This window comes from Lepus europaeus, chromosome 15, assembly GCF_033115175.1.
Source record: "Lepus europaeus isolate LE1 chromosome 15, mLepTim1.pri, whole genome shotgun sequence".
In the NCBI taxonomy this organism is placed as follows: domain Eukaryota; kingdom Metazoa; phylum Chordata; class Mammalia; order Lagomorpha; family Leporidae; genus Lepus; species Lepus europaeus.
The window spans coordinates 88,936,218-88,956,025 of record NC_084841.1 but is presented as its reverse complement, the minus strand read 5'-3'; the positions used below and the strand labels follow the sequence as shown (position 1 = coordinate 88,956,025).

The 19,808-nt window shown below is 45.4% G+C and overlaps 1 protein-coding gene across 2 annotated transcripts in view; it reads right to left on the bottom strand.

Annotated features, from left to right (window-relative positions):
• HAPLN1 (hyaluronan and proteoglycan link protein 1) overlaps positions 1-3,436 on the bottom strand; it is a 75,618-nt gene extending 72,182 nt beyond the window's left edge. For both annotated transcript variants that reach the window (XM_062212444.1, XM_062212445.1), the window contains exon 1: positions 3,069-3,436. The gene's annotated coding sequence lies outside the window, so the exon portion shown is untranslated. The remainder of the gene's footprint in view (positions 1-3,068) is intronic.
• Between the last annotated feature and the right edge of the window lie 16,372 nt (positions 3,437-19,808).

Here is a 19,808-nt window from a genome sequence, read left to right as displayed (position 1 = left end):
AATTAGGAGCCACAGCCATGGTGTAGCAGGCTAAGCCTCCACCTGCAGTGCTGGCATCCCATATGGGCACTGGTTCAGGTCCCAGCTGCTCCACTTGCGATCCAGCTCTCTGCTATGACCTAGAAAAGCAGTGGAAGATGGCCCAAGTCCTTGGGCCTCTGCACCACGTGGGAGACCTGGAAGAATCTTCTGGCTCCTGGCTTTAGATCAGCCCAGCTCTGGCCATTGCAACCATTTGAGGAATGAACCCAGTAATGGAAGACCTTTCTCTCTCTCTCTGCCTCTCCTTCTGTCTGTAACTCTACTTCTCAAAGAAATTAATTGTAAAAAAAAATTTTTTTAAAAAGCTACAGGGTCACCTTTCTCCCATTTCGTGATGGCTATCTTTAAAAAAAATCTAAATTATATGTAACAAACTGGGTTAGTGCATGCATGATAAACTTTAGTGTTTACTCAACTAAACTGCGAAGTATTTCCTTTTGACGAACAGTAATTCAATACTCCCCTTTCTAATTCTGTCATGACATCTCTGTAGAAACCAAATCCTGTATCAGAGCCGAGCTGTGGTCATTAGACCAAATGCTCGTGCAGCAGAGTCGATGATAAATCGCCCAATAGGAACTGAAGCGACTTTAAATGCAACCACCATGAACTTCATAAATTGCTAAGTGGCTCCTTGATTTTTACATTATATAACAGTCACCTGCTGTATTTTCTGCCCCGAGCACCTACCCTAACGTCTGACACTTAGTTAATATTCTTCCGCAAATGTCAACCAAATGAAAGCCTCAGAATTTTCCAAGGTGGGAGAGCCACCTTGGACTCCGCCACCAGGTGGCGCACAGGGACCGTGCCTTCCACATGTACCGCCACAGACCCTCCCATTCATAGCGTAAATAAAGAGCTGCATTATTAATTTATACTGGGGCGTCCTCTCTATACTTAATATTTGTTTAACCAGCTGTTTCCTATAATCCTCCTTAAACACCATGGATTAATACCCAAGTATATGCAGGACTCCATTCCTCTCTACTTGTTCCCAACCTTCTGTTACCTGTAAATGACAGGCTAAGTACACTTAAATGACACAAACTAAACACTATGGTTACTAATAATGACCGCAGGATGTCGGAAAATTAATTAGGTGCAACCGAAGTCTGTAATATCAACCTTATTACAAGTTTTCCTTGCATTTCGTTGGAATTCCAAGTGGTGGGATATCATTATCTCAAAAAACGTTATCTGGAACACAGAATAGGCACGGGGCAAAAGGAAATGACAAGAAAGCGAGCGTTTTCGGAGGCCAAGGTCACCCCATTGTTCATCCCTTTCGCCATGCGGTACCACCTTGAGATTCAAAAGATTTCTGCAAGCGCTCGGCAAATGCCACTATTGCACACCCACGATGCTGCAAGGCCAGGCTGTTCAGAATCTCGTTGCACGCGCTCCGTGTATTTATCCTGGATGTGCCACTTGCTCCCGGACGAAGGAGAAGGAAATGAAGCCACTAGGATATAATGAATTGATTCTTCTCTCTGAAAGTCTCTTCAGTACTGCTAAATTACAGTGTCAGTCATTCCGCAGAGACACGAGGGCCTTTGCTGCAAATAAATGGCTCACTTCAGAAGAACACGGTGTCCCCCCTTTTGCGTTTCCAGAGGGTCCCTGGGCCACTGGGCCCCTTGTGGGAAACTGGCCACTGGGTGCATTCCTCCTGTGGCCCACCCATCCCGCGCTTGTTGGTTTTTCCTGCTCATCTAATTAGCTTGAAGCCAGATAGCTTCTTATCCAATTTCCTATTGTAAGCTGTTTCCAATTTAGTGAGAGGTGACCAACAAAATATAAACTCTTCATTGCAAATGTGGAGAAAAATGTAGAACAGTGAGTGAAGACTGAAGCCGAAATGCTCACTGGTCTTTGGGCACACATTCCATTCTACTGAAAGGAAAAAGCCCTTCCATTCATATAAATAAATGGAACCAAAGTTCCGACTAAGAAGTATTACAAAAGTTCTCCAACACAACTACCATCGTGCGTTTTCTGTAGAGCAATATTCCTACTTCATGATTCCGCCTAAGGATGGAAGTCACCGAAGTGCGTTAACATTCAGGAAAATTTAGTGCACTGAAATAATCAAAGATAAATGGCTATCAGAAACTGCATTTGTCATGAATAAAATGTCCCCTTCACTTAGGAACTAATCCACAGCTTTCCTTTCTTAAGAACCGTTCGCTTCTAAGGAGAGAGCCAGTGTGTTTGATTTTATGACCTCACGCTGGAAACTTGTACAGGGACGGTCTCCACCCTAACACTCCCCAGACGTACTGAGCACCTAGGTGTGTTTTTTTTTCCAGTGATAAATGAAAGTAAGACAACCAACCTTCAAAAGAATAAGCCACCTTAGTTTGAACACAATCATCACAGTCAGGGGAAGGAAACAAGTTAACCCAAGCCAAGGAGGCCTGGCGTTGGCTTTGGGCGACTAACAGTCCCCAACCAACACACAGCCCCTGAAGCAACTTTCAGAAGTAACCCTAACTCCTGGAGCACTGGTCCCTTTCAGAACATTCAAAGATCGGCCGACATCATCCCTACATAGGAAAGGATTCCAGCACCCTGCCCTCAAGATGGTACCACGTCCAAGAGTCTTAACCTTAACAGGTATTCCCGATGGCGACAACACTGCGCTTCTCCACACAAGTCTAATAGTCCCTGAAATCAAACAAAACTCAGACAGCTGGGAGAGACAGCCCCAAGCCCTCAGCCCCTGCTTCGGCCTCTACAATCCTTTATACATCTCAGGTGCTATAAACGTGCCCGTTGGAACGCAGATGAAGAAGTCACCGCTTGGGAACCACGCACGCACAGCTTGATAGCAGCAGTAGCAAAATCTAGGGCAAGTTAAGAGTTTGTGGTTGAGGTGTCATGTGAAAGACTAAAGACGAAGAAAAAGCGTTTAATGCGCCCGTACAGGACCCAGTGTGGCTCCCTGAAACCTTACAGGCACTAAGCTATGGCCAAAATAGGGCTGAGTGTGGGGAGAGGGGGGAGGTAGGTGCAAGTGTTACCTCGTCCTGGGATCCAGAAGTTCAGATACTCTGAGTCCTGCTGAGGCTGGCAGCTGGAGGTGAGTGAAGCGACGGCTCTTCCTCTTCACCTTAAGTTTGGGTCTGGGCGAGCGTGTGCGTGCGTGTGCGCGCCCGCCCGGGTGCGCGCAGAGAGTCTTTGTGGCGCTGGGTGGCAGAGGTCCCGCACCTGGGAAGAAGGAAGGTACTTTCTCACCGAGAGCCGAAGCGGCGCGCAGCGTCCCCTGGAACTCTCTCCTCCCAGCAGATCCCCTAATTACAGCCTGACGCGCGCTTCGTGCAAACTTCACGGGGAGGGGCCGCCCGGTGCGCAGACCGCGCCAAACAGCGGCCTCTTAGACGGCCTTGGCCGGCTCGGATCCGGCGCCCGCAAGCCCCCACCCACCCCGCACCCGGGTCCGCCCAGGGGGACGGGGCAAGGGGCCTGGGGACGGCCTGGGGGCGGCGCACCTCCGCCTGGTTTTTGCAGGCTCTGCTGTTAAGGGAAGCCCAGGGGTGGGGTGGGGTGGGGGCGTCGCCTTCCCGCCTTCCCCTCGCCAAAGTGAATCCAGGATAACGCACGGTTGGGGCAGCAGCGCGCAGAGCTCCCCAAACTCGAGGTGCCCTTTCACCCCCAGCGCCAGGAGCCCGGTTTGCGGTTCACTAGCTCTGCATTGGAATTGGGCTTAAATCCCCGCCAACAAACAACAAGCTATTGTATCCCCGGATGACAGAACTCAAACAACCTGGGTTTATTTATAGAGCGAGGAATGCGAGCGGGAGACGGATGGGTGGGGCCGGGCTCGGGGCCATCCGCGGATTAGAACCAGATGGGCGCGGGGCGCGCGCGCCCGTGGAATTCGCACGGGGGAAGATGCTGGGACGCGCGGGAAGCCGCCTCCCGAACAAATACACGCTTATTTATAACTCCGGAGCGCGTCTCATAGGCCCATTGATGGCCGCCTTGAGTAACCAAGGGTTTTGGAGAGGAAATGCTTCATATTTCATAACAGAGCCACCTTTGATGGAGCCCAGCAAGGGGAATAAAAAAAAAAAAACACGCAGGAAGCAAACGGCTGTGGAGGCGGCAGGGAGAAGGAGTGGCTGGCCAGGCACCGACGACGAGCAAACAAGCCCAGGGGCCCGCGGCCAGGGCAGGCGCAGGGCGCACGGGGCTCCGATGGCCTCTGCGCGCTGCTCGCCGCCGCCCACAGGGCCTGGGAGCGCCCGGGACAGGGGTCCCAGTGGGGGGCCCGTGGGGCACACGAGCTGGACAGGCGCGGGCCACGGAAACCGGCGGGGCAGGTGACGCGGGCGACAGACGAGCCCCGCCGTGGCCAGGGCGCGCGGCCACCGTCGCCCCGTGGCAGCGAGCGGCGCTATTGTCTTAGAGATCCGGCCCGAGCCGGTACCGCTGCCTCCTGGGCTCTGGGAGAGGCGGGAAAGAGATTCCCAGGGTGGAGAAAAAGAAAACCAAAGGGGCTTCTTCCCGCCTCCTCTGATGAATTTCCTCCGTTCTTGCGCCAGGCTCTTGCTCGCCATTCGGTCTTTGGTAAATGAACGTGCGTCTTGGAACGATTTTTTTTCCCCCGTAAAGTCAGACCGAACACAAGCTTCCCTAAATGCTGACAGTTCTATGCGAAATGAAATAATTAAAAATGAGTCCTTCAACAGGCAGTTCAACACCTCTCTTAGAATGCCCAAAACTGAGCCAGCATCCTTTCTTCCATTTCTTTGTGCGTCTCCACAGAGGGGGCAGGCTAAAGGTTTTGCAATTTTATGTCGTTAATTTAGTGGCTATTGAGACAGCTGTTATGTACGATTCCATAGTAACAGCCAATAAAAATAAGGCACATCTCTGCTTCTCAACTATGAAAAGAGTTTTTATGCTGTTTCTTCTAAGTGTTCAGAGTGATGTGTAGTTTCAGGAGCATAAAGGCATGAGACTACAAAACAAATATTCTACAATTTTCACGTTAAAGTCTTACACGTGGTGAGGCGGGTGGTATGCGGCGATGAAATCATATAAAGACGGTTTAATCATTGGTCTGGCTCCCGGCGTTAAAAGGCTGAGTTCCTCGGGCTTGCCTGGGGGTAAGTGAGACCAGCTGGCCGGTGGGAGCCACTTGTTGCGTTATTCCATGGTTTGCTGTCTACACACGCTGCAACAAAAGTATTAAGAGAAATTAATCCGTTCTTTTCAAAAATGGCCTGGGAGCCAGGCAAGACAATTTACCTGGTAACTTAGTCACACCACGGGTGGTGAGTTATCTTTGGATTTCAGGTAGGACCCCAACAAGGGAGATTGGCTTCTACACTGAATGACAGCTGCTTAGCTCCAGCTGCTCCAGAGCTGGCCTGTCAATCAATCATTCCCACCCCCTCCAACCTCGCCTCCCTGTTGCCTGTTTAGCAGTCTGTGTTAAAAAGACCCCCATTCTTTACACGTGTGTATTTAGCATGTGCCCTCGGTGTTATGCAGGCTGAATTCAATTGCCATGACATGCTTTCTCAATCATCTTTGGTTTGATGTGGTTCACTCATTGTTTATTGGAGTTAGCATTAAGAGTCTTTCAAAACCACTTTTTGTGTTTAGTTAATTAATGTTCAGCTACATAGCACTTTATAAAAGCGCTTTATAAAAGTGAGCTGTTGTCGTGGCTCACTAGGCTAATCCCCCCACCTGTGGTGCTGGCATGCCGGGGGTTCTAGTCCCGGTTGCTCCTCTTTCAGTCCAGCTCTCTGCTGTGGCCTGGGAGTGCAGTGGAGGATGGCCCAGGTCCTTGGGCCCTGCACCCGCGTAGGAGACCAGGAGGAAGCGCCTGGCTCCTGGCTTCAGATTGGCGCAGCACCGGCCATAGCGGCCACTTGGGGGGTGAACCAATGGAAAAGGAAGACCGTTCTCTCTGTCTCTCTCTCTCTCTCTCACTGTCCAAAGTGCCTGTCAAAAAAATCATATATTACTTTGATTTATCATTATAATTTCACAGCAGGGCATGGGATTTATTATTATATGGTTAAAGAAATGAGGAAAATTTGGCCGGCGCCGTGGCTCACTAGGCTAATCCTCCGCCTTGCGGCGCCGGCACACCGGGTTTTAGTCCCGGTTGGGGCGCCGGATTCTATCCCAGTTGCCCCTCTTCCAGGCCAGCTCTCTGCTATGGCCTGGGAAGGCAGTGGAGGATGGCCCAAGTGCTTGGGCCCTGCACCCGCATGGGAGACCAGGGAAGCATCTGGCTCCTGGCTTCAGATTAGCGAGATGCGCTGGCCGCAGCGGCCATTGGAGGGTGAACCAATGGCAAAAAGGAAGACCTTTGTCTCTGTCTCTCTCTCTCACTGTCCACTCTGCCTGTCAAAAAAAAAAAAAAAAGAAAAGAAATACACATCTTTTTTCATGACACTAAACATCTTACAAAGGTGCAAGTTGCTAAAACAATTAGAAGACCTAAACAACTTTTCAAGGAAAATTGTACTGGGAGAGGCTTCTGGACTTCGAGGTTTCCTGTACTGAATACCAACAGTAATTCTCCTTCCTTGCCTTTGTGTTGTTTATGTTGTTTTTCATTTGGAGAAGCCAGCCAGGCCAGCTTTTTTAAGTTTCAAGACAAAACCAAAGATTGTTTCTTCTTCCCCCTCCCCCTCCCCCTCTGCTCCCCCCCCCTCCTCTTTTTCTTCTTCTTCTTCTCTCTCTCTTTTTAATTTGTATTGAAGATATTTTAATTGTTATTCAAGAAAATGGAAACTGCAGATTTGAACTTCAGTATAAGTATTTTATCTCTAGAGTGAAACTTTTTTTCCCCCAGAAACCTTTTATTTAAGGTATACAAACTTAGGGCATTTCATAAATGTAAATTTAGGAACATTTTTAAAACAATTCATGTGCTTAGAATTCACGTTGGGTTCTACCTTAAATCAGTTGACTAGTACTAGAGACACAGAGCCCTGAAAATCAAGGTTGAAAACCAGGCTCAGTTGAAAACCAGAGCCACATTCAGAGGTGATGGTATATGCTGTGTACACCCGTGTATACCTGTGTGTACCATGATGGTTGTATGTGTGTATACCCGTGCTCGTGAAGCCTTCAAACACTTTGGGGAAAGTAGATATGATTGCAAAAACAAATGCATACATTTAAAAAATTTTGCACCAAAATTAACGTCTCTTTTTTAAAAGATAATTGTTTATTTGAGAAGCAGACAGCCAGAAAGACAGGGACAGAGGAACAGAGAAAGGGCGCCCATCCTCAACTTCCTGACATGGCTGGGCTGAGGCCAAGGCTCAGTCCAGGTCCCCAGCGTGGGTGGCGGGAGCCCAGAGTTGGCAGCCAGCACCACTGCCTCCCAGGCTCCACGTTTGCAGGAAGCTGGAGTCAAGAGCCAGGGCTGGGAATCCACCCAAGGGGCTCCGACACCTTAACTGCGGGGCTAAATGCCCACTCCCAAACTTGCCTTTTTATTCCATTTCTGTGAACTTTTTGAAGTCTCTCGGTACATGTCGCAATCAGCACATTGTGAAAAGCTCTTGGTTAGCATAATACAGACGTACTTTTTTAGAATGAAATACAGGTCAAAATGGTGTGAAATGTAACTTTGCTTTCTTTTGTTCATTGTGGGGCCATTTGAGTAGTTAGGTTGAATTAGGTAAAATGGAACATTAACCATTTAACCTAGCAAAAAACAATTTCATTTGATTGTACTTTATGTAACTCTGAATATGTACATAATATAAACCAAGCAGGAAAACTTTCAACATTAAAAAAAAATTGATCTAAAATATCCTGCATCTTTAATGTGTAATAAATTCCCACACAGAAATCCTTGGGCACTCCCAATGAAATGCCAATCATGTGCAGATGGCGATTATCTAAATTCATCTGCAAACCCAGAAAGAGGCTGCTCTATTACCCCCTGAATTCCAGAGAATCCCTGTGAGCTCTTGTTTCCTGGAATTTTTGCCTCAGGCTAGTATTATACCTGGGTGAACATCTGCCATGATAAAGGTGCAGCCACGTGTGCTTTGAGGTAGCAAGGGGGAGCAAAGCCGTTTGACCTTTCCTGTCTGAGGTCCTGGAACTTGGCTAAAGCACCCTTGGGATTACCGCATTGCCGTGAGAAAGACATCGTTTGTAATTAAGTCCTTCCCACTGGCTATCTTCCTCTTGAACTCCATGATTAAAATACAAATTCAATATTCTAAATGGTCACAAAGCATTTGAATAAAAGGTTACTTTGCTGCCCAGCCGGTGGAGAGGCTGACTTTCCAAGGACGCACGGCAGACAGATTCTTTCAAAGGGCACACTAAATAATTAGGCAATAAATTGCTCAGATGTTAAGAGCAGGGCTGTCCCAGACGCTAGGGAGGCCAAACGGACACCATGCGGAGTGGTCACCGCCCCCAGCTTCCGAGGACAGCCCATGTGGCCCAGGCATGTCTGTTGGGCTGGTTTGGGTTTCACTGCCCTGCCCAGTGCTTTTCTCACTCTTATTTCCTCAGCGTAAATCTTTGTTCCAGAATTCCTTTGTTTTCTCGAGAATTCGCGTGTATTTCATTATTAACTAGATGAAATCGCCAGTTCAGGGCCATCTCCTTTGATGCGCTGTGTTTGGTTGTCCTAATCCTGAGAATCTGCGTCCTCCCTCTCAGTTCCTCATCCAGGCAAGAGCTTGTGTTTTCTGCTTTTAGAAGCCTTGTGTTTTCATTCGTGTTTTTCTGCACTTAGTTCTTTCAGGAGACACCAGAAACCCTCTGAGGGCGAGTATGGTACCTCTGTTTCTTCTGTTTCTAGCAGGCAGCCTTGCTGTTAGAGATTATCAAAAAGTGAATTATTTTTTGCTATTGTTAAAGATGTTGATGAGATTCTTTAGAATCAGGAGAGAAAATAAAAAGCAAATGAGGAAAAGTAGGAACTGAATGAACTAATTCTGAGTGTTTTGCATCTAATAGCCAATGGCATAAATAATCATCAAAAGTTGGTTAGTAGTTTTATCATGGTTATTGATTTCAAAGAATTAAAAGAAGCGTAATACATATTTTTCTCCCATGCTTGGCTGATGCCCTATTGTGTAAATGATAACCAATGAAGGCAAAATGTTTTAGTCTTTTAAGAAACATGGTTGAAGCTAGTGACAAAATAGGGTTATTGTCTTAGAATTACAATTTCAGGCACTTGAATATTGATTTCTTTCACTTGCATTTCTATAGTTCCTTTAAGTTTAAACCAATTACAACTATCAGGAGATGTATTCCTCATTATATTTTTTTCTTGCTCTCTTTTTTCTTATAACCTTCAGAGAAAAGGTTGTCAAGTCTAATTGGGTTGGAGTGATTTATGTCCAGACTTCTTAGGGTAAAATGGGTGAATTAGCTAATGCATCAAGGTTGGCAGAGGGCAAGGCTACTCAAGAAAACCTGAAGTGTGGGCTTCGATTATTTGGAAGTGAAGAAAAATAGTCCAGAGCTGTCAGAAAGATAGAAAGACAGGAATATTTGCTCTGAGAAGCCCTTGAAGATAGGTTTCAAAACAGAGAGCTTACTCACGGTGTACTATAAGAGAATATTCACATCATGCCTCTTCGAAAATGTTGATTGAAGTAGCTTAGAAGAAACATCAGAGTGGTTTTGAAATTTTGCAAATGTCTATGCTAAGCTTGATAGGTAAAATCTAATTTTCCTGACATCTCCATAAATACAGAATTAGTTCTTTGCTTACATCCACCTTTTAGGCCAGGACTGGGTAATTTTTAAAAGAACGGCTACAGGGCTGGTGTTGCAGTGTACTGGGTTACCTGCTGCCTGAGTGCCAGCATCCCATGGGAGTGATGGTTGAGTCTTGGCTGTTCCACTTCCGATCCAGCGTCGTGCTAATGACCTCAGAAAAAGGCAGCGGGGGATGGCCCAAGTGCCTGGGACCCTGCCACCCACGTGGGAGCCTGGATGAAGCTCCAGGCTGCTGCTTTCTGCCTGGTCCAGCCATAGTCATTGTGGCCTTCTGGGAAATGAGCCAGCAGAGACAATGTTCTCTCTCTCACTCTCTCCCTCTCTCTCCTTCACTCTCTCTCTCTCCCTTTCTCTAACTCTGCCTTTCAAATACATAAATATTTTTTTAAAAGGAAGAGCTAAGTGTCCTGTTTATATTTACATGTGTGTAATATCTATGTACATACTATATGTATCCTTTTTTGCTTTAAAGCAATGAGAAGACTCACTTGTGATTTATTATAAGGTCTGACAAAGTCAAAGTATTTTGGAAGGGGTCTTTGCATAGTACATGGATTTATCTTGAGTACTTGCTTTCACTGCCCAGCCCAGCCCAGCCAATGAATTCTCCTGTCAATAGGAAATGTGTGGTTCTTCCCTAATCACAATCTGGCTGTTTCAACATATAGCTAAATCAAATCATCACAGGCTAACCCGGAGGGAAGACAAGGCAAAGATATATTTCTCCACTTGTCCCTAGTTACTGCCAGCCTCCTTGCTGAACGCACAGTAATTCTTCCATAATACTGGCCTGGAGGTCAACTAGAGAATGCGTCGGGTCCAGAGGCCTGCTGCTGGGTTCCTTATAAGCATGAAGGCAGGCAATTTGGGAACATGATGAACACTGACATGGTGCCACGTTGGAGTGACTGTTTCGCCGTTGTGCATGAAAGCAATGAGCTGTCAGTCACTTCACAAGCCAGTCAGTCCTGTGTAGTTCTTCCTTGCTAATGTCCTTGACTCTAAGCGCTCGTTTCCTTTCCAACCATACTCAGCAAGTGTGACTTTTTTTAAGAACTAAAAAATTTGGCTAAATGATCTAACCAAATACTTTACTATTTTTTTTTTTTTTTTTAAGATAAGGAGACTGAATTGGAAAAGATTGAAGAATTGTCCCAGAGTCCCTCTGGTATCCTGACGGCTCTGTGAACTTTCCCAGCCACCTAGTTCTGTGTCTCGGGGTACTTAGGATGCAGTTGTAATGAGTGCATTTGTTCTAGAACACAGCTAGGAGTTAATTTCTTCTGCCTCTGTCTATTTGTCTCCTCATACCACGAGCACATGGCTTGTTCATGTCTAATTCATTCTTAAATCTTGCAGTGTCTCCTCTCACCCTCTCCCCAAGCAGAGTGCCACACACACGTGGGAGTGAAGCCTGGTGGAGCTGTGCAGTGAGTGTGTGAGCAGGAAGAGATGGGACAGTGACTGGAGTTAGTGCTTCCAGGTTTGCTTCTACATGCGATAGCAGCATGTTTTCCCCTGACACATTTTATGGCTTCCGGTTCCTCCCCAGTCCCTGGTAGGTGTCTTGTTGGCATCTTAACTCTTCACGAAGCAAATGCCCGGTCTTTCCTCTGCCTTGGAAATGACCGCGTCAGGGTTCCGTGTGTAGAAGGAAGTCTGCAGAGTTTCTCACGTCTGCTCCTCTTCGTCTTGCACATCCTGTTTTTATTAGAGCCCTCCTCCTTTGTGGAGGCATCCTGATGGCTCACTGGCTCCTTCCTTTTCGAGAGGGAGTCTACGTCTACCCACCCGGGAGTCTACGTCTACCCACCCGGGACTCTGTGTCTACCCACCCAGGACTCTGCGTCTACCCACCCGGGACTCTGCGTCTACCTACCCGGGACTCTGCGTCTACCCACCCGGGAGTCTGCCTCTACCCACCCGGGACTCTGCGTCTACCTACCCGGGAGTCTGCGTCTACCCACCCGGGTACATCTACCCACCCGGGAGTCTACGTCTACCCACCCGTGATGTTGCATTCTCCTCCAGCACTGAACATTGCGTCTCTTGCATTAAAAACCTTTCTGACAAGGCTTCCAGAGAACTGAGCTCACACACCCTGACGTGTGTATTTGGTTTTGTGACCTGGATGTGAAGGTGGACTCTGCATTACAATTCGTGGTCTGCGAGTGGCATTCCTTACTCTTTGAATTAAGTTGTCTGCAGGCAGCAGAAACTAACTTTGGACTGAGTTGATTGAACACAGTTGTTCGAAATTCCTAAAATATCTTTTTTGAGTACCTAAGTTACTACGTGGGACTTTGTTAAATAAATAGGTCTCTGCCGAATGGAAACTTTGTATTCCAATTTCATACATTCCTGGGTATCCAGACTGTAAAACAATAGGCACATATCAGGAGATCAAAAAATATATTTGAGACACCAGAGTTGTGGCGTAGCAGGTAAAGCCACCACCTGTGACACCAGCATCCCTTATGGGCACTGCTTTATGTCCCGGCTGCTCTACTTCTTATCTGCCTGGGAAAGTACTGGAAGCTGGCCCATCTCCTGGGCCCCTGCCACCCATGTGGGAGACCCAGATGAGGCTTTTGGCTCATGGCTTCAGCCATTGTGCCCACTGGGGAGTGAACCAGCAGAGGGAAGGTTTCTTTGAGTCTCTCCCCGCCCCCCCCCCCCCCCCATAGCTCTGTTTCAAAAAAAAAAAACTAAATCTTTTATATATGTGTATATCTCTATATATGTGAAACTTTTGTGTCATGGCTTCATCACTGTGGATTTTCTTGGGGTCGTTATGTTTAGTTCTATTTCAGAGCTTCTTATGATTTGAGTACTATTTTAGGAGCATGTACACAGAGTTCAGAGCCACATCTCCAACTGCAGTCTCTTTGAACCCAAAATGTGTCCATTGCCTTACTGAGCTTCTATTTTTAATGCTGCCAGATAATTTAAGAAGCTAGCAGTAAACATCTGTGAGATTTCATCTCAATGGAACACTTATAGTCCTAGCAACCACTTAGAAAACACAAAAAGGCACAAATTTGGAAGCTTCGAAACATGTTATTTAGTTCAAAATATGTTCTAATGTGTTTGCTAGCTTCTGTGTAGTTCAGCAGAAAGAGATGGGATAAATAAAAGTTTTGAAGAAAAAAATCATTCAGTGTGTGTGTGTGGCAGGGTAGGGGGGTGCACACTCTGGTTCTTTGCTGGATGGCAGCTCTGTTTCTGCCCAGAAGACTGTCACATAGGTCGCCCATTGCAAAGTAACCAGCCTTTTCATCTTGGCTTGTGATAGGATTATTTTCTCTCTTGTAAGTTGGCTATTAAAACTGTGAATTATTTAAGGCACTTTTGAAGTTCATGGTGTTATTTTCATTTCAGTGTAATATATGTGTGTCATATTGTGATAACCTTTCTAAAAGTTAACTGTAAAAATGACTTCTCACCACCATTTTTTTTTTTAAATAATTGAGTTTGAAGTATATTTTGTCACACATATTCTTCAAAGTTCTGGCTGTCAAAAGATCTTTTTTCCTTAGGGTTTAGTGAGAGAGAAGCCTTTTAAATAATAAAATACATAATTTTAAGGCCTGTAATTTTTCTGTGCAGTAATTTTATCAGAGTAATTTCATTTCTTTTCTTTACTTGACTTTTAGAGATAGTGATTTGATGCAGTTGCTGTTTGTCTCTTTAATGATATGATTATTTTGATTGTGTTGTTTGCATTTCAAAATGTGAACAAATTTTACCCCACATCATGGATTGGGAAGTTACAATCGACATCATGGATTGGGAAGTTACAATACAAAATAACAATCTCTTCTTAATACCTGAAGTCCAGTGGTGTTACTGTGTCAAATTATGCCTCAACAGTTACGGAGTTGTTTTCTTCGCCTTGACTTGGAGATGATGTGAATAAGTGGACTAGCCAAGTCTTGGTGTGATTGCGTGTACTGGTGAGGTTCCTCTGTAGAGGGCTCTCAGTCCTCCTGTTGAATGGAACACATGTCCTTTCAAGGCACGGTTTCTACCAGGGAGTCCTTGATGGTTGGCAAAGCTAAAATAGAGCAGCAATTTTAGAATCCAGTTGCCTTGCCAGGTAAATTTTTGTTGGCTTTCTCAGAGCCATCATTTGATTTTCTCCTCCTGAGAAGTGTTTCCCAGCATATCAGCAACAGGAGCTATAATAAATGCTGTTTTTATTTGTTCTTAAGGAATAGTATTTGGGAGAAAAAAAGAACCCACTCACTTTCCCAGTTTGTCAAGATACTGAAAAATTTTTGCTTATGCTGTCTTTGAATTTCAGCCCTTATGAAATTATGCTTTAAACTGGATTAAGCTGTTTTTGTTTTTTTGGTAATAGATGAGATTATTATTTACCAAGTGCTAAACTTTTTAAAGTTTTATTTGTTTATTTCAAAGGCAGAGAGTTACAGAGAGGAAGGGGTGTGTGTGGGGGGGTCTTCCATCTGATGGTTCACTCCCCTGGTGGACACAGTGGCCAGAGCTGGGTTGATCGGAACCAGGAGCCAGGAGCTTTTTTTCATTCTCCCATGTGAGTGCAGGGGCCCAAGGACTTGGGCCAACTTCTACTGCTTTCCCAGGCCATAGCAAGGAGCTGGATTAGAGATGGAGCAACCAGGACTCGAACCGGTGCCCACATGGGATGCCAGCACTGCAGGTGTAGTCTTTACCTGCTATGCCACAGTACTGGCCCCAGTGCTAATTGTTTTTGGTAATTATGAGTGTGGTTACAGATAAACATATATCAGCAAAGACCGTCAATTACACTCTTCCTCACTAGCACTTATTTTCTGATGCTATTTTTCATATGAGGAATTATAAACTGTGGATACTATAATAGATTCAGAAGATAATGGCATCTAAATTTTCCATGTTAACAGACACAGTGTCAGTTTCTCTGTCATATGCTCCCTAAGTGCCCAGAACTTCTTTATATGGTATTTTTAGTATTTGGTATCTGTCTTCCTTGGTGAATATTAAGCCAAGGTAGGACAGGAACTAAATACAGTTTATTTATTGCTTTGTCTTTAATGCCTGCTGTGTGGCAAGTCCCCACAAAACCTTGCATTTTTAAAAATAAATTTTATTTTAAAAAGAAAAACTAGGGATTGTGGGTCAAGCTGCCCCTTAAGGATGTCAGCATTCCATTTGAGTGCTGGGTTTGAGTCCAAGCTGCTCCCCTTCCAATCCAGCTCCCTGCTAATGGGCCTGGGAAGGCAATGGAAGATGACCTTATTTCTTGGGCCCCTGCCACCTATGTAGGAGATCTGGATTGGGTTCCAGGCCTACACCGACCGGTGTGGCCACTTGGAGAATGAACCAGCGGATAGAAGATTCTCTCTCTGTCTCTCTGTAACTCTGCTGTTCAAATAAATAAACTAAATCTTAAAAAAATTAAAACTAAGAGCAAAATCCCCATGACTAGAATCGGGTTTCATGTCCAGGTTGCCCTTTAATTGAAACTTTGAATGGCATTGACACTTGAGGAAATGCTTCCCCGTCCTGCCTTATACATCCCTTCTCAGGAGTCGTCTTCCAGATCTACTGATGAGAAAGGGAACTGGGCTGAGCTGGGGTGATCCCACTGTAAGAGTGAAAGGCGACATCTAACTAGAAGCGAAGGATGTGAGGGGCCCGTTTAGAATTAGCCCCACCTGGCTGCCAGTGATGGAAGGGCCTGTCATTGCAAATGTTCTGTTGTTAGGCAGAGGTTTTTAACCTGGAAATTTCAGAGGAAAAGATGTAAAACCCTCTACAGAGATCTGTTAAGCTTCCTATGGGAATTAGAGGTATGCCCCTAAAGAGGATAAGAGGGCAGGATATCCAACAACGTCAGCTATCAGAACAAACGAGCGAGGTCTAAGAACAAATTGAAGTTTCCTGAATGCAGGAAGCATGGAAGTGGGGATTCAGGGCACCATTTATGGGACGAGTAGGCTGAGTAGGATGACAGCCAGACTGAGGAGAACTTTTGTGTGGGACAGACATGGAGTGATATGGAGGGTTGCTTAGCAACCAAAGGCCATCAAAGCAAGGAGACCTCATGTCAAGGGATACCTTGGCATGCACCTGCCAACTCACCTAAGCCAGGAAGCCAGGGAGGGTGGAGTTGGAGGGGGAGGTGTGGTGGTACTGGTTTCCCTAGTTTCATCATTTTACTTAAGGCCGACTTCCTGATTTGACTTCACACTTAGTATTTCCTGCTTTCTCTTTGGTAAATGTGATACAGGTTGGGACCCCCTTATCCAAAATGTGAGTGAACAGAGAGTTTCCAGTTTTAGATTTTGGAATGTCGGCAGGTACATCCTGGGGATGGGACCCAGGTCAAAATGTGAAATACATTTATAGTTCAAATACGCCTTACATATGTTGTCTGAAGGCAATTCTATAGACCATTTTAAATAATTTTGTACATGAAGCAGAATTTCATGGTGAGGAGCTTCCTATCATTTTCATGCTTAAGAGGTTTTGATTTTGGAGTCTTGGAGATTTCAGATTAGGGATGCTCAGCCTGGGGCTGCAGTGGTGGGGCAGTGCGTTAGTTACAACCCACCATGCTGGCATCCCGTGTTAGAGTGCTGGTTCGAGTCCCGGCAGCTCCATTTCCAATCCATCTCCAAGCTAATGCAACTGGGAGGCTGCAGGTAATGATCTAAATGCTTGGGCTCCTATCACTCCCTGGGAGACCCAGATGGAATGCCTGGCTCCTGGCTTTGGCCTGGTGCAGCCCTGGCCATTGCAGTCATTTGGGGAATGAACCAGTGGATGAAAGATTCTCTCTCTCTGTCCATATATATATACACACACACACAAACACACATAAGCACACACACACATATACACACGTACATATATACACACATATATTTGTATATACACACACATACATATGGTATATGGTTGTCTTCTATATATGTGTGTGCATGTGTGTGTGTGTCTTCCTCTCTTTTTCACTCTGTATTTCAAATAAAATCAACAAATATTTAATATGCTCAACCTGTAATGTATTCCGCAATGGCTAGAAGGGAAACTCAGGAAAAAAAGGAAAATGATAGACTTGAATCATTCCCATAAATAGGTATTCAGTCTTCTGATTCATTAAGAATCGAGTCACTTTCTAATATATGTTTTATGAAGATCTAATTAATCGCAGTGGATTTTAAGTCTATGATCCAGCGTTGTCAGTAAGAGGCACCATGCCTTACGGGGAATCTCTCCAGACCTTAACTTATCTTGCATAACCGGAAGTCTGTACCCTTTGACCGGCACTATCTACTGGCTTTCTGAACCAAACATTTCCTTTATCAAATGTATGAGTGCCGGGCCTGTGGAGCAGAATCCAGAGTAAACAAACCTTGGGGCATGAGCTGTGACTCTGCCCCTCCTCCCCTGCCAGTGCCTCGGCGGCTGGAACGTGCAGATAATCACGGGTCCCGACTGCTGGGTTCCATGGGTTACAGGAGCCAAAGCACAGACAGAGCACAGCCCAAACCAGGCTGACAAACTGCTCAGCGGATGTGACTGGTGTTCCTCAGGGGAACAGCCCCAAGCCTCCAGGCTGCAATGATCTTGGAGTTAAAAGTGGTGCAGCAATTCTTGAGAGTACTGGTTTTGACACCCTTCTAGGTGTTAAAATATGGGTAATTATACAATAGCAAAACCCCCTGAGGGCTTTGAATTGCAACGGGAGATATCTGTCTCACCCTACAAGTGAGCTGGGAAAGGGAACCTTTGATCTCTGACAAAAGTGATATTTCATTGAGCCTGTTTTCTTGCAGGAAGATTTGAATCATAGTTGGTCTCATGAAGCGAATGCTGACCAAGTTATTAGAGGAGCGCTTTGAACCACAACCGTGGAGAATTTTAAGTACTACTACATGCTACATAATTTGCTTTACAGACAAACTGTGAGCAGACTAATTAAACACCTTTTGAACTTCCTTCTGGCACAGTAGGATGGAACTTCTGCTTTTTTTTTTTTTTTTTTTTTGTCTAAACTCTCGCCATTTCGAGAAATTTGCTCTAGAATCTTTTTATAGTAGCTTCTCTCCTTCAGCAATGGTGTTGTTAAATGTTCAAGCGCTGTCCTCACCTGCTTCACTCTTGGCGCTAGGGGTGCGAATGACATGTGCGGTATGATACTGTATCTAGGGGTGCGAATGATGTGTGCGGTATGATACTGTGTCGTTGACCTACCTCCCTGAGGGAGAGTAGAGACAGGAAGTGTGACCTCAGATTCCAGGACACGATCCAGTCCACATCCGTGCTTCTGATCGTGTTCTTTTTAAAATTTTTATTTAAGGTATATATAAGTTCCATGTATTTCCTATGTACAGATTCAGGAACGTAGCAATTCTTCCAACCCTACTTCCCACCCCCCCTTCCCCGCCATGTTCCCACTCTTCCTCCTCCTCCCTCTCTATTCCCACTCTTAATTTTTACAAAAATCTGTAAATAAAATTAACTCTATACTAAGGAGTTCAACAAACAGTATGAAGGAAAACACACTGTTGCTCAACAGTAGAAACAAGGGCTCTAAGCAATCATCGAATCTCAAAATGTCAGTCTCACTCCTGTACAGTACATTCATTTTAGGAACGCTATTAGTTACCATGGATCAGGGAGAACATATGGTATATGACCGTCTTCTCTATGTTATGTATTTAAAAAATGTTTATTCTCTTAGCTTTGGTGATATTTTCTTCTTGTTCTCAAAAATCTCTGACTACTGCTTCTTCGTCCATTTTATGGGTTTTCTTCTGCTGTCCCTATAATGCCTTCCAATGCTCAATCTGTGCTCCTCTGCTCTTTTCAAAATACATATTCTGGCCGGCGCCACAGCTCACTAGGCTAATCCTCCACCTGCGGCGCCAGCACCCCGGGTTCTAGTCACAGTTGGGGCGCCGGATTTTGTCCCGGTTGCCTCTCTTCCAGTCCAGCTCTCTGCTGTGGCCTGGGAGTGCAGTGGAGGATGGCCCAAGTGCTTGGGCCCTGCACCTGCATGGGAGACCAGGAAAAGCACCTGGCTCCTGGCTTCAGATCAGCGCGGTGCGCCGGCCATAGCACGCCGGCCATTGAAGGGTGAACCAATGGCAAAGGAAGACCTTTCTCTCTCACTGTCCACTCTGCCTGTCAAAAATTAAAAAACAAACACATATTCTTCTTCCACAATCTCGTTTTAATCTACAGTCTACATGGCAGCCATCCATCAATCTGTGTCTTTCACACCAGGCTATTTTCAGGCATATGTGCGATCATATGTCCACGAGGGACTTCTCCACCCAGAACAGCCCATGGCAAACTTCATCTGGATTTTATACTTTGGGTCTTTTTTTATTGGTCATTCTAGCTTAAAATTTATCCATTTTGCTGATCTTTTCTAAGAATCAATCTCCAGTTTTGCTGATTTCCTTTAATGTATTCTATTCTGTATTTCATTCATTTCCATTTCTATTGATTTTCTTCCTGTTTATTTTGGATTTAGATTACATTTCTTTTTGTAATTTCTTAAAGTGGAAGTTATTAATTTGAGAGATCACTTGATGTTTTAATGTATGTTTACAGCATTGAATTTCCATTTATGCATTGTTTTCAGTGCCTAAATTTTAGTATGTTTTTGTTGATATCAGCTCTCATAAAAAGTCCTAGTGATTCCATCTTTGGCCTGCTAGTATTGTGTTTTTTTCATATTTCCATATATTTTTTAAATTTTCTAAATGTAATTGGGGTATTGATTTCTAAGTTACTTATATTAAAGTTAAAGAATATAGGCGCCGTGGCTCAATAGGCTAATCCTCCGCCTTGCGGCGCCAGCACACCAGGTTCTAGTCCCGGTCGGGGCACCGGATTCTGTCCCAGTTGCCCCTCTTCCAGGCCAGCTCTCTGCTATGGCCCAGGAAGGCAGTGGAGGATGGCCCAAGTGCTTGGGCCCTGCACCCCATGGGAGACCGGGGGAAGCACCTGGCTCCTGCCTTCGGATCAGCGCAGTGCGCCAGCTGCAG